The 13,344-nt window shown below is 53.1% G+C and overlaps 1 protein-coding gene across 3 annotated transcripts in view; it reads left to right on the top strand.

Annotated features, from left to right (window-relative positions):
• Positions 1-13,344, top strand: part of plekhg2 (pleckstrin homology domain containing, family G (with RhoGef domain) member 2) — a 148,010-nt gene that overhangs the window by 58,615 nt on the left and 76,051 nt on the right. The gene's annotated exons all lie outside the window — the stretch shown is intronic.

Genomic DNA, 13,344 nt, shown 5'->3' with positions numbered 1-13,344 from the left:
GGAGTCTGGTTTCTGACCACGCCGGGGGCAACGTGCCCCATTCTGGCCCCCATTCAACAGGATGTCGAGCAAATGGCGAAGGTGAAAAGAAAAAAAGAGTTTTACTAAAAAGCAATCGCAGAGCTGTGGGGCTGATAACTCTCAGGGAAACCTGGGAATGTTACTGAACAGAACTAGGAAAGGGGATGTGGGGTGGGGGATGGGTGTGGGGGAGACTAAACAGAAGGTTTCTAACATTGTGAAAGGGTTTGATAGGGCCGACGTGACGATGATCATAGAATTGTAGAATTTACAGTGCAGAAGGAGGCCGTTCAGCCCATCGAGTCTACACAGTCCTCTGAAAGAGCACCCTACCCAAGCCCACACCTCCATCCTGAAGTGTCCCAGGGGCCATCAGCATGTGGAATTCACTAACAAACCCAGTGGGGAATTCAGGAGAAACCTCGTTACCCAGAGAGTGGGGAGAATGTGGGACTCGCTCCCACAGGGAGAGGGGAGAATGTGGAACTCGCTCCCACGGGGAGTGGGGAGAATGTGAGACTCGCTCCCACGGGGAGTGGGGAGAATGTGGGACTCGCTCCCACGGGGAGTGGGGAGAATGTGGGATTCGCTCCCACGGGGAGTGGGGAGAATGTGGGACTCGCTCCCACGGGGAGTGGGGAGAATGTGGGACTCGCTCCCATGGGGAGTGGGGAGAATGTGGGACTCGCTCCCACGGGGAGTGGGGAGAATGTGAGACTCGCTCCCACGGGGAGTGGGGAGAATGTGGGGCTTGCTCCCACGGGGAGTGGGGAGAATGTGGAACTCGCTCCCACGGGGAGTGGGGAGAATGTGGAACTTGCTCCCACGGAGAGTGGGGAGAATGTTGGATTCGCTCCCACGGGGAGTGGGGAGAATGTGGGATTCGCTCCCACGGGGAGTGGGGAGAATGTGGGACTCGCTCCCACGGGGAGTGGGGAGAATGTGGAACTCGCTCCCACGGGGAGTGGGGGGAATGTGAGACTCGCTCCCACGGGGAGTGGGGAGAATGTGGGACTCGCTCCCACGGGGAGTGGGGAGAATGTGGGATTCGCTCCCACGGGGAGTGGGGGAGAATGTGGGACTCGCTCCCACGGGGAGTGGGGAGAATGTGGGACTCGCTCCCACGGGGAGTGGGGAGAATGTGAGACTCGCTCCCACGGGGAGTGGGGAGAATGTGGGACTCGCTCCCACGGGGAGTGGGGAGAATGTGGGACTCGCTCCCACGGGGAGTGGGGAGAATGTGAGACTCGCTCCCACGGGGAGTGGGGAGAATGTGGGACTCGCTCCCACAGGGAGTGGGGAGAATGTGGAACTTGCTCCCACGGAGAGTGGGGAGAATGTTGGATTCGCTCCCACGGGGAGTGGGGAGAATGTGGGATTCGCTCCCACGGGGAGTGGGGAGAATGTGGGACTCGCTCCCACGGGGAGTGGGGAGAATGTGGGACTCGCTCCCATGGGGAGTGGGGAGAATGTGGGACTTGCTCCCACAGGGAGTGGGGAGAATGTGGAACTTGCTCCCACGGAGAGTGGGGAGAATGTGGGATTCGCTCCCACGGGGAGTGGGGAGAATGTGGGACTCGCTCCCGCGGGGAGTGGGGAGAATGTGGGACTCGCTCCCACGGGGAGTGGGGAGAATGTGGGACTCGCTGCCACGGGGAGTGGGGAGAATGTGGGACTCACTCCCACGGGGAGGTGAATAGTGTCGAGACATTTAAGGGAGAAGCTGGATAGACACATGCGGGAGAGCAATGAGAAGGATATGGTGATGGGGGACAGATGAAGAGGGACAGGGAGGAGGCTGGTATGGAGCAGGACCAGATGGACTGAAGGGCCTGTGTAATTATATGTAATTTGTGACAGATGAATGAGTCAGTAAATTCAGTCAAAAATAGCCCAAGGAAATGTCGCCTCCCTCTCGCCGGTCCCATTATTTTCAGCACAGTCCACATCCCTGGAGTACGATGATGAAAGTTACTCAGACTCTTTAATTATGTCCGTGGCCATTCACTCTGACTGCCGGCTGCCGTGCTACATTCATTTACCTCCCAATGATCTCTAACGTCTCGGCAAATCCAGAATAAACTACTTTATTCTCCTCTGTTGGTCAAAGATGTGGAGTGGGATTCTCCGCTACCCGTGTTCCTGGGCACTGTGCCCTCACGTATACTCGCTCTCCCTCACCCTTCTCTCTCTCCCTCAACATCTCTCTCACACTCTCTCCCACTTTCGCAATCACTTCCAATATCACTCTCTCACTCTCAAAATCTCACTCTTTCAATCTCTCTCTCTCTCTCTCTCAATCTATCTCTCGCTCTTTTAATCACTCTCAATCTTGCATTCTTCCTCTCAAATGTTCTCTCTCACACTCTCTATCTCACACTCTCTATCTCATACTCTCACTCTCTCTCTCTCAACATCTCTCTCTCTCACTCTCTCTCAATCTCACTCACTCTCTCAAACTTTCTTTCGCACTCTCTTGCTCTGCCTCACACTCTCTCCCTCACTCTCTCAATCTGTCTCTCACTCAATTTCTTTTTGTTAATCTCCCACTCTCAATCTCTCTCGCTCTTTCAATCTCTCTCTCTCACTCTCTCTCTCTCTCTCAATCAATCTCCATCACACTCTCATTGTTTCAATATCTCTCACTCTCCCACTTTCTCAATCTCTCTCTCAAACTCTGTCACTCTCTCAAAATATTTTTCACAAACTCTCTCTCTCTCTCACTCTCTCACACACTCTCTCTCTCACACTCGCTCTCAAACTCTCTCTCACACTCTCTCTCACACTCTCTCTCAAACTCTCAAACTCTATCACACTTTGTTGCTCTCTACCACACATTCTCTCTCTCCCTCCTTCAATCTCTCTTTTACTCTCTCGATCTCTCTATCTCACACACACACACACACTCGTTCTCGCTTGCTCTCTCTCACTCTCAATCTTGCTCTTTCCCTCAATTGTTCTCTCTCTCACACTCACTTGTTCTCCCTCACACTCACTTGTTCTCTCTCACTCTCAAACTCTCTCTCACACTTTCTATCATTCTGTCTCACACTCCCTCTCCCATTCTTTCTATCACTGTCTCAGTCTCTCTGTCACTCAATATCTCTCTCTCTCTCACACACTCTCTGGCACATTCTTACATTGTCGCTCTTTTGCTCTCTATCACTCTCTTGCTCCCTCTCTTTTGCTTTATCTCTCGCTCTCTCAATCTCTCTCTTTCTCTCTCAATCTCTCTCTCTTGCAATTTCTCAATCTCTCACTTTCCAATCTCTGCCTCACTCACTCAATCTCTCTCTTTCTCCCTCTCTCAATCTCTCTTTCTACCTCTCTCTATCCCTCTCAATCCCTCCTCAGAAGGAAAAAAAAGCAGTAAAAGATGGGGAAAAAACGAAGTCTGGTCCGAACTGTTTTTTTTTCCCTTTGGGTCTTTCACTCTCTCTCTTTCGTCTCTCACACACTCTCTCCATCCACCTTTCAACTCTCAGCCAAACCTCACTGTTCCAGTTGAGCGAGCCAGCAGCTCGGAGCTGGAGAATCTCGAGAGAGAGAGAGAGAGAGAGAGAGTCCGGAATTCAGTCATCTCTGACGTAAAGTTTTTTAAAAAATCTATAATTTATTAAAGTATTTCCAATTTTATAAATAACACCAGCCCTCGAAACTGGTGCAGTTCAGCACAAAAGCTGCTTACATGAACAGAGGAAAACAGAGAGCACTGCCACGGTTGGTACAGCTTCATGATCAAACTTGGCGCCTCTATTTATACAAAGCAAGGCAGCGGGTAGGAGCTAAAATAAATGGGGGAGAACAGGATAGACCCGTGAAATTTGGAAAACCTTGTCGGAACAAGCCAGACGTTACGGAACCTGTATATTTGAGATAAAGGGTCCCAAATTGTTTGGAATGTTTCCGATATAGAACAGAGCGTGCAAGTTGGGAACCCCGTTGGAATACATCTCATGATAATTCCATGCCAATTCTGAATTGAAATACACTTGTTGCTATTCCAGGAGCAGAGGATCTCCTTCCGAGCCGCAAATGTGAGGACGTTATGCAGCCATTTACCGCTTGTGTCAATGGTTCTCCTATCTGGGAGGTCTAGCATTAGGAACAAGGGGTCAAATTCTAAGGCCGTCCCGAATATCTTCTCAAACTCTTTGAATACACCAGACCAATAGGATTTCATTTTGACAGAGGACCACACACACAATGTCTGTCGTCTCCCTGGACAACCTTGAACTTTTGGCACAGCAAAGATATAAAAGGGGCAAATCTGTGTCTCAAGTTTGGTGTGATACGCAGGCGATGTAATATTTTGAACCGAGTCCCCTTTCCATTACAGACTGAAATCCTGTTGGCATTTTCCCACATACTACCCCAAGTCTCCTCATCAATTTTTACTGTCAAGTCTTTTTCCAAAGACTTCAAATATGCTCACACAGGATCTAGAACATAAAGTAACATTAAACCCTGCTGATTAATTGTTTAGGTTCCATGAATATCAGGCTGTTCTTCACTGGGGAGACAATAGGGTCAAGATGCATGGCTGTCCTATACAGGCTAAAGTCTCGAAGTCTTGGGAGTGTCACACTGTCAGACGGTCAGTACTGAGAGAGAGCTGCACTGTCAGAGGGTCAGTACTGAGGGAGTGCTGCACTGTCAGAGGGACAGTACTGAGGGAGTGCCGCACTGTCAGACGGTCAGTACTGAGGGAGTGCCGCACTGTCAGAGGGTCAGTGATGAGAGAGTGCCGCACTGTCAGAGGGTCAGTACTGAGGGAGTGCCGCACTGTCAGAGGGTCAGTACTGACGGTGCTGCACTGTCAGAGGGACAGTGCTGAGGGAGTGCTGCACTGTCAGAGGGTCAGTACTGAGAGAGAGCTGCACTGTCAGAGGGTCAGTACTGAGGGAGTGCCGCACTGTCAGAGGGTCAGTACTGAGGGAGTGCCGCACTGTCAGAGGGTCAGTGCTGAGAGAGAGCTGCACTGTCAGAGGGTCAGTGCTGAGGGAGTGCTGCACTGTCAGAGGGTCAGTACTGAGAGAGAGCTGCACTGTCAGAGGGTCAGTACTGAGGGAGTGCCGCACTGTCAGAGGGTCAGTACTGAGAGAGTGCTGCACTGTCAGAGGGTCAGTACTGAGGGAGTGCCGCACTGTCAGAGGGTCAGTACTGAGGGAGTGCCGCACTGTCAGAGGGTCATTACTGAGGGAGTGCCGCACTGTCAGAGGGTCAGTACTGAGGGAGTGCTGCACTGTCAGAGGGTCAGTACTGAGGGAGTGCTGCACTGTCAGAGGGTCAGTACTGAGGGAGTGCTGCACTGTCCGAGGGTCAGTACTGAGGGAGTGCTGCACTGTCAGAGGGTCAGTACTGAGGGAGTGCCGCACTGTCAGAGGGTCAGTACTGAGGGAGTGCTGCACTGTCAGAGGGTCAGTACTGAGGGAGTGCCGCACTGTCAGAGGGTCAGTACTGAGGGAGTGCTGCACTGTCCGAGGGTCAGTACTGAGGGAGTGCTGCACTGTCAGAGGGTCAGTACTGAGGGAGTGCCGCACTGCCACAGGGTCAGTACTGAGGGAGTGCCGCACTGTCAGAGGGTCAGTACTGAGGGAGTGCCGCACTGTCAGAGGGTCAGTACTGAGGGAGTGCTGCACTGTCAGAAGGTCAGTACTGAGGGAGTGCCGCACTGTCAGAGGGTCAGTACTGAGGGAGTGCCGCACTGTCAGAGGGTCAGTACTGAGGGAGTGCTGCACTGTCAGAGAGTCAGTACTGAGGGAGTGCTACACTGTCAGAGGGTCAGTACTGAGGGAGTGCCGCACTGTCAGAGGGTCAGTACTGAGGGAGTGCTGCACTGTAACTGAGGTAGCGCCGCACTGTCAGAGGGCCAGTACTGAGGGAGTGCTGCACTGTCAGAGGGTCAGTACTGAGGGAGTGTCGCACTGTCAGAGGGTCAGTACTGAGGGAGTGCTACACTGTCAGAGGGTCAGTACTGAGGGAGTGCCGCACTGTCAGAGTGTCAGTACTGAGGGAGTGCTGCACTGTCAGAGAGTCAGTACTGAGGGAGTGCTGCACTGTCAGAGGGTCAGTACTGAGGGAGTGCTGCACTGTCAGAGGGTCAGTACTGAGGGAGGGCTGCACTGTCAGAGGGTCAGTACTGAGGGAGTGCCGCACTGTCAGAGGGTCAGTACTGAGGGAGTGCCGCACTGTCAGAGGGTCAGTACTGAGGGAGTGCTACACTGTCAGAGGGTCAGTACTGAGGGAGTGCCGCACTGTCAGAGGGTCAGTACTGAGGGAGTGCTGCACTGTAACTGAGGGAGCGCCGCACTGTCAGAGGGTCAGTACTGAGGGAGTGCTGCACTGTCAGAGGGTCAGTACTGAGGGAGTGCCGCACTGTCAGAGGGTCAGTACTGAGGGAGTGCTACACTGTCAGAGGGTCAGTACTGAGGGAGTGCCGCACTGTCAGAGGGTCAGTACTGAGGGAGTGCCGCACTGTCAGAGGGTCAGTACTGAGGGAGTGCCGCACTGTCAGAGGGTCAGTACTGAGGGAGTGCTGCACTGTCAGAGGGTCAGTACTGAGGGAGTGCCGCACTGTCAGAGGGTCAGTACTGTGGGAGTGCTGCACTGTCAGAGGGTCAGTACTGAGGGAATGCCGCACTGTCAGAGGGTCAGTACTGAGGGAGTGCTGCACTGTCAGAGGGTCAGTACTGAGGGAGTGCTGCACTGTCAGAGGGTCAGTACTGAGGGAGTGCCGCACTGTCAGAGGGTCAGTACTGAGGGAGCGCCGCACTGTCAGAGGGTCAGTACTGAGGGAGCGCCGCACTGTCAGAGGGTCAGTACTGAGGGAGTGCTGCACTGTCAGAGGGTCAGTACTGAGGGAGTGCTGCACTGTCAGAGGGTCAGTACTGAGGGAGTGCCGCACTGTCAGAGGGTCAGTACTGAGGGAGCGCCGCACTGTCAGAGGGTCAGTACTGAGGGAGTGCTGCACTGTCAGAGGGTCAGTACTGAGGGTGTGCCGCACTGTCAGAGGGTCAGTGCTGAGGGAGCGCCGCACTGTCAGAGGGTCAGTACTGAGGGGCTCTGCACTGTCAGAGGGTCAGTACTGAGGGAGTGCCGCACTGTCAGAGGGTCAGTACTGAGGGAGTGCCGCACTGTCAGAGGGTCAGTACTGAGGGAGTGCCGCACTGTCAGAGGGTCAGTACTGAGGGAGTGCCGCACTGTCAGAGGGTCAGTACTGAGGGAGTGCTGCACTGTCAGAGGGTCAGTACTGAGGGAGTGCTGCACTGTCAGAGGGTCAGTACTGAGGGAGTGCCGCACTGTCAGAGGGTCAGTACTGAGGGAGCGCTGCTCTGTCAGAGGGTCAGTACTGAGGGAGTGCCGCACTGTCAGAGGGTCAGTACTGAGGGAGTGCTGCACTGTCAGAGGGTCAGTACTGAGGGAGTGCTGCACTGTCAGAGGGTCAGTACTGAGGGAGTGCCGCACTGTCAGAGGGTCAGTACTGAGGGAGTGCTGCACTGTCAGAGGGTCAGTACTGAGGGAGGACTGCACTGCTGAATGTGGACCCACCATTTGATGTCTCAGAGGCGAGAGAACTGTGCATTGAGCCAACTTGCATTGAGATAGCACCTTTAAAGTAGCGAAACTCCCACAGACTCCTCTCGGGAGCAAGAACAAACGTATTGCACACCCGTAATGATGCCAAGTTTAAAAACGAAGCACTGGCTGACTGGGAAAGCAGGCAGCAAATGGTTAAAATAAAGTGTGTGCTGACTTTGGGTGTCGATTGGGGGAGGGGTGGGAGGTGCGTTGGGTTAACTGGTTTCCACCTCGTCCGCCACAGTTGGAATTGATGCCGGAGTCGCGAGACCCCCGCGACCTGGAACATCTGGCAGGCCCTCAGTCAGACTCGCTCGAAAGGAGCCTTCATTGCTAAAGATGGATGTCTCCCAGATTCCCATATCCCGGTCTCCGGCGGGGCGGGGGGGGGGGGGGGGGTGCATTCTTTCCACCCGACTTGGAGTTTGTATTGCGAGGATTCTGAATGAGGATTCAGCAGCCCCCCCCCCCCCCCCATCCAGAGGGTTTTTAGCCAGCTGCTATTTGTCTTACTTCCAAGAGTAATTTAGTGGGAATGATGGGATTCCTTCCACTGTAACGTCTGTGGTGAGGGGTGTACTGGGCTCGGTTTCAATTTCAGGGGCAGAAGGTGAAAGCCGGAGCCGGACGTGGGGAGTAAACCTCCTCGAGTCCGAAAATGAACCCCCGGGTATGGGTTGAGGAAAGCGGGATCAGTATTGTAGTGTCTATTCCGTAACTTTATATTGTGTTCATTTGCGTTGTTGTTAAAATGCTGTGTTGTTCATGGAGGTGGGGCGAATGTTTATGATTGTTAATATTATTGTTATTTTTGGTATTTTACTCTGGTGCGTTATTGTTGTATAAACTCAAAATTTTTCAATAAAAATTATTTAAAAAAAAAAAGGAAAGCGGGACCAGTGCAGACTGAGGAAGGTTTGATCTCGGGATCCGGTTCAAGGTTAATGACGGGTACAAACAATCAGAGAATCTCTCTGCCCATCACTTCAGGGCCCATCTAGAAATGCTGCCCCCCCCAGCCCCCCCACCCCCCCACCCCCCCCAGCCCAATCCCATTTGGAAAACAAATCCATTCAAGGATTGTGGATGTTGCTGGCTAGGCCAAGCTCCCCACCCCTCATCGCCCCAGGTGGCGGGTGAGCTGCCTTCCTGAACCGCTGCAGTCCCTGTGTTGTAGGTACACCCACAGTGCTGTTAGGGAGGGAGTTCCAGGGAGTTCCAGACCCCCACCCCCCTCTGGGTGAAAGGCCTTCTCCTCATTCCCCCTCTAAACCTTCTGGCAACTGTGACATTATGATAAATGTACAGAACTGTAAGGGTTAATGTTATGTCCAAATCAACCACTAGAGGGAGCTAGATGTAGAGCTATATAAGGCATCGATGCTAAGCCTTGTGGGTGAGAGGTTGAGGAGAAAGCTGGAAGACAGACTGAAGGGAAGGTAGTGTGAGTGAGAGCAGATCATAGTTAATGTAACAGTGTAGAGATTAGTAGCAGATGAGTGTAGATTGTATGTTTATTATCAATTGTTTGTTATATCGGAGTAAGTATCGAATCCAATTAAGTAATGTAAATAAATCTTTAGCTTTGTTCAAGTTAAAGCTATTTTGTGATCTTTGTGGACACCACGCCAACCGTCCTAGAATTAGAAACACAAAGAACGCCACACCGACCATTTTAAATCTATGCCCCCTACTCACTGACCTCTCTCCTCAAGTAGGTCTTTGCTATACTCAGTACTGACCCTCACAGTTCTGTACATCTCAATCGATTAAGAAACGGCAGAGGGGAGGGTGTGGGGAGAGCGAGTGGGATGGCGAGTGTGAGAGGGTGGCGCAGTGGCACAGTGGTTAGCACTGCTGCCTCACAGCGCCAGGAACCCAAGTTAAATTCCCGGCTTGGGTCACTGTCTGTGTGGAGTCTGCACGTTCTCCCCGTGTCTGCGTGGGTTCCCTCCGGGTGCTCCGGTTTCCTCCCACAGTCCCGAAAGACGTGCTTGTTAGGTGAATTGGACATTCTGAATTCTCCCTCTGTGTACCCGAACAGGCGCCGGAGTGTGGTGACTAGGGGCTTTTCACAGTAACTTCATTGCAGGGTTAATGTAAGCCTACTTGTGACAATAAAGATTATTATTAATTGCCCTCGAAACAAGAGACTTGCTTGATCATTCCAGAGGGCAGTTAAAGTCACCCATATTGCTGTGGGCCTGGAGTCACATGTAGGCCAGACCGGGTAAGGACGGCAGATTTCCTTCCCTAAATGGGGACATCAGTGAAGCAGACGGGTTTTTACGACAATCGACGATAATTTCCCGTTACTGAGATTCGCTTTCAATTCCAGATTTAATGTAAATTCCAGGAGCTGCTGTGATGGGATTTGAACCCAAAATGGGACTCAGCCCAACCTGCCTCAGGAAGCCCCTGCCCACGACCCAGGACCCCCGAAATGGCAGACACCCCGCGCGAGGACCCAAACTCGCTGCAAGGTATTCCCGTGCCCGCAGAATGCCGGGACCCATCCGGATCGCAAACATGCCCCCCCCCCCAGCAACCCCTCTACCTCAACCAGCGCCCTGGACCCTGCCAGACGGGACCCCGGAAACGTAACCAGCGCCCTGGACCCTGCTAGACGCGACCCCGGAAACGTAACCAGCGCCCTGGACCCTGCCAGACACGACCCCGGAAACGTAACCAGCGCCCTGGACCCCGCCAGACACAACCCGGAAACATAACCAGCGCCCTGGACCCCGCCAGACACGACCCGGAAACATAACCAGCGCCCTGGAACCCGCCAGCATCCTGGACCCCGCCCGACGCAACCACCTACCTTCCACAAGGTTGGACTTCTCCCATCGGATCCCTGGACCATCCAGCTGTAGCCGCTGAGCGAGGAAGTGAGGAAACGTGGCGGTCTGCAGGTTAGACTGAAGCAATGCGGTTTCAAGACCCCTCTCCCCAGCATACTCCTGGCAAACGTCCAAGCGATTGAAAACAAGCTGGATGAACTTAACGCCAGACTTACCTCTCAGAGGGAAGTAAGAGACTGCTGTGTGCTCTGTTTCACAGAGACATGGCCCACCCCCACCTCACCGGACTGTGCCATACAACCTGAGGGCTTCTCTATTCACCGGGCGGACCGCACGGCATCTTCAGGCAAAGCGAAGGGTGGAGGGGTTTGCCTCCTCATCAACTCCTCCTGGTGCTTGGATGTGATGACCCTGGCGACCTACTGCTCCCCAGACCTGGAATACTTGACCGTAAAGTGCCGCCCATACAATCTTCCATATGAGTTCACTTCAGCCATTATCACAGCGGTCTACATCCCACCCCAGGCAGAAGTGAGGAAGGCGCTGGACGAACTGGCACAGTCATAAACAACTATGAAACAGAACACCCGGAGGCCTTGTTCATTGTGGCCGGAGACTTCAACAAAGCCAACCTCAAGAGTGTACTGCCAAAATTCCACCAGCACATCTCCTGTCCCACCAGGGGCGACAACACTCTTGACCACTGCTACTCAAAAATCAAGGGCGCCTACCGTTCCATCCCCCTCCCGCACTTTGGGAAATCAGACCATAAGACTGTGCTCCTTCTCCCGGCTTACAAGCAGAAACTCAAGCGGGAGAATCCAGCGAAGAAGGTTGTGCAGTGCTGGTCCGAGGAGACAGAAGAGTTCCTATGTGACTGCTTGGAGACAGTGGACTGGTCCATATTTAGGAACTCAGCGACCAAATGAGTATGCCACCACCGTCACAGACTTCATCAGCAAATGTGTGGACGACTGCGTGCCAAAGAAAGCAGTACGTACGTTCCCCAACCGGAAACCATGGCTCAACCGCGAGATTGACTCCCTACTGAAGGACAGATCTGAGGCGTTCAAGTCAGACGACCCTGTCCTATACAAGAAATCCAGGTACGACCTCCGCAAAGCCATCCGAGATGCCAAGAGAGAATATCAAACTAAGCTAGAGTCACAGACAGACTCTCGGCGGATGTGGCAAGGACTAATGGGCAGCACGGTAGCATTGTGGATAGCACAATCGCTTAACAGCTCCAGGGTCCCAGGTTCGATTCCAGCTTGGGTCACTGTCTGTGCGGAGTCTGCACGTCCTCCCCGTGTGCGCGTGGGTTTCCTCCGGGTGCTCTGGTTTCCTCCCACAGTCCAAAGATGTGCAGGTTAGGTGGATTGGCCATGATAAATTGCCCCTAGTGTCCAAAATTGCCCTTAGTGTTGGGTGGGGTTACTGGGTTATGGGGATAGGGTGGAGGTGTTAACCTTGGGTAGGGTGCTCTTTCCAAGAGCCGGTGCAGACTCGATGGGCCGAATGGCCTCCTTCTGCACTGTAAATTCTATGACTAAACAACATAACGGGCTACAAAGTGAAGCCGAGCAGTATCTCTGGCAGCAGGGCACCCCTCCCCGATGAACTCAATGCATTCTATGCTCGAGTCGAGCAGGTAACCAACAATCCGCTGTCGAGTGCCCCAGCAGCCCATAATTCACCCATACCCACCATCACAGCTTCCGAAGTCAGATCGGCCTTCCTGAAAGTGAACCCTCGGAAGGCGATGGGCCCGGACGGGATCCCTGGTCGTGCACTCAGAGCCTGCAGGGACCAGCTGCCGGAGGTAATCACGGACATCTTTAACCTGTCCCAACTCCACTCCGAGGTCCCCACCTGCTTCAGGAAGACCACCATCATACCGGTACCAAAGAAGAACCAGGCAACGCGCCTCAATGACTACCGCCCGGTGGCCCTGACGTCAGTTGTAATGAAGTGCTTTGAGAGGCTGATCATGAAGCGCATCACCTCCATACTCCCGGAACGCCTTGATCCACTGCAATTCGCATACCGTCGCAACCGGTCCACATCAGACGCCATTTCCCTGGCCCTACACTCATCCCTAGAGCATCTCGAAAACAAGGACTCCTACATCAGACTCCTATTTATTGACTACAGCTCCACCTTCAACACCATAATTCCAGCCAAGCTCATATCAAAGCTCCAAAACCATGGACTTGGCTCCCCACTCTGCAACTGGATCCTCGATTTTCTGACCAACAGACCACAATCAGTAAGAATGAACAACAACACCACCTCCACAATAGTCCTCAATACCGGTGCCCCGCAAGGCTGCGTACTTAGCCCCCTACTCTACTCCCTGTACACACACGACTGCGTGGCAAAATTTGGTTCCAACTCCATCTACAAATTTGCTGACGTTACGACCATAGTGGGCCGGGTCTCAAATAACGACGAGTCAGAATACAGGAGGGAGATAGAGAACCTAGTGGAGTGGTGCAGCGACAACAATCTCTCCCTCAATGCCAGCAAACTAAAGAGCTGGTCATTGACTTCAGGAAGCAAAGTACTGTACACACCCCTGTCAGCATCAACGGGGCCGAGGTGGAGATGGTTAGCAGTTTCAAATTCCTGGGGGTGCACATCTCCAAAAATCTGTCCTGGTCCACCCACGTCAACGCTACGACCAAGAAAGCACAACAGCGCCTATACTTCCTCAGGAAACTAAGGAAATTCAGCATGTCCACATTAACCCTTACCAAATTTTATAGATGCACCAGAGAAAGCATCCTATCGGGCTGCATCAGAGCCTGGTATGGCAACTGCTCGGCCCAGGACTGCAAGGAACTTCAGAGAGTCGTGAACACAGCCCAGTCCATCAAACGAACCATCCATTGACTCCATCTCCTGCTGCCGGGGAAAGCGGGCAGCATCATCATAG

Source organism: Scyliorhinus canicula, chromosome 27 (assembly GCF_902713615.1).
Source record: "Scyliorhinus canicula chromosome 27, sScyCan1.1, whole genome shotgun sequence".
In the NCBI taxonomy this organism is placed as follows: domain Eukaryota; kingdom Metazoa; phylum Chordata; class Chondrichthyes; order Carcharhiniformes; family Scyliorhinidae; genus Scyliorhinus; species Scyliorhinus canicula.
The sequence above is the reverse complement of the archived record's forward strand: the minus strand, read 5'-3'. Positions and strand labels throughout refer to the sequence as shown.